Below are 2,036 nucleotides of genomic sequence, written 5' to 3'. Positions count from 1 at the left end.
TGTGTAAGAAATAGATTATAGGACAGGTATGGTGGCTCATGCCTGTAATGCTAGCACTTTGGGAGGCCAAGGCAGGAGGATTGCTTGAGGCCAGGAATTAGAGTCCAGTCCGAGCAAGAGTGAGAGCCTGTCTCTACCAAAAATAGAAAAATTAGCCGGGTGTGGTGGCACACGCCTATATTCCCAGCTACTTGGGAGGCTGAGGCAGGAGGATCACTTGAACTCAGGAGTTTGAGGTTGTAGTAAGCTGTGATGATGCCACTGCACTCTACCCAGGAGTCAGAGCAAGACCCTGTCTCAAAAAAAAAGAAGAAGAAAGAAATAGATTATAGGTAGACTTGAGGTTCCTTTTATGTGTTTTCCCAGTCCCCTCACCTCCCCATGCCCAGAGAATTCACAAATTCAGTGTTTTTCATTGCTATGTATGTTTTTAAATCTTTACTACGTGTTTATATATCAGTGTACATTCTGCAACTTAATTTTTTCATTCAGTAATCTGTTTTGAGCTTTATCCGTGTAACTTGTAACTCTAGTGCATTTGTTACCATTGCTGTTTCTTTGCTTACTAACTGAAGTTTATTTATCCATCCTCCTATTTAACATTAGGTATTTTACAGTTTTTCACACTTCAAGTGAAGCTGCTAGGAACATTATGTGTAGGTATGGGCAGATTTTTCTAGAATAGTGTTTCAGACTTTGGCCCACAATAAGAAGTAAGTTTTATAGCACAAACCAGCACGTGTACACGTTTACGTAAACATAACTAAAGTAAAAGTTGAATGAGACAATACTTAAACCATGTTTTGTGTGATACACTGATTTTTCTATTTAGTTTTTTTAAAAAACACCTTTCTGACCTACTAAGTTGGTTTTATTACCCCCTAAAAGGTCAAACTGTGAGTTTGAAAAGTGTTGCTTTACCCCATATCCTCAGGGTCACTGAGTATAGAATGGTCGTGGGTTTGTTTGGGTTTTTTGTTTGTTTATTTTGTTTTGTTTTTGAGACAAGGTCTCACTCTGTCACCCTGGCTGGAGTGCAGTGGCCTGATCAGTGATCAAGTGATTCTCCTGCCTCAGCCTCCCAAAGTGCTAGAATTACAGGCATGAGTTGTGGCGCCCAGCCCGCTCATGGTTTTTGTCTCTACCTTGTTCTTAGGTTAAATATCATTGATCATTGGAATTCCCTTTTCTGTGAATTGCCTATTCGTATCTTTCCTCTTTCTTATCGCTTGTCTTTCACAAAACCTCTTTCTGTCTTTTGTGGATGTTATTTTGTAAGTGTTTTTCCATTTTGCAGTATGGTCATTGTTCCTCCTCACTTCGTATTTTGAATTCGAGTCTGCAGAGAAGTAGAAAGAATAGTGTGGGGGTCAGCAATTATGTTTTAAAGGAAAAAAAGAAAGAATAGTGTGATGAGCATCCCTTCACCCTCACCTGGATTCACCCTGTACTAACATCCTAACACATGAGCTTCATCTCTCTGTGTCTGTATAAACACACGCACTTTTTTTGTTTTGTTGAACCATTTGGAAAAAACAGCAGTCAAAATACATTAAGTACTTCATTGTAAATCTCCTAAGAATAAGGACATTTTCCCGCATAACCACAATACAATAGTGTATAATGTACTATCTTCACATATCCTCAATTGTCCCAAAAATGTCGTTAGCTATTTTTTCTCTACCTGTTCTGAATTCTGGGCAAGGTCTGTGCATTAAATTTGGTTGTTACAGCAATTCGACCTATCTAGAACAGTCTCCTTGCCATTTTTGCGTAACTGTTTTATTTTTTGACATTGGCTTTTTTGAAGCATTTAGGCCGGTTGTCTTATAAAAAGTCTGCTCATTCAGGAGATGCACTAAAATTTACCATTTCCAGCATTATTGCATAGTAAAGGCCATCACTCTCCAATTTGGACTGTTTGCTTGGTATTTCCAACATTCTGGGATTACTGGATAAAGATACTATTTTTTTTTGACATGTATTTTCAAATCACTTTTCAAAACGTTTGTATCACTTTACATTGGTGGTACATT

This window comes from Propithecus coquereli, unplaced genomic scaffold (genome assembly GCF_000956105.1).
Source record: "Propithecus coquereli isolate 6110/MARCELLA unplaced genomic scaffold, Pcoq_1.0 Scaffold217, whole genome shotgun sequence".
Taxonomy (NCBI): Eukaryota; Metazoa; Chordata; class Mammalia; order Primates; family Indriidae; genus Propithecus; species Propithecus coquereli.
This window is presented reverse-complemented; position numbering follows the sequence as displayed.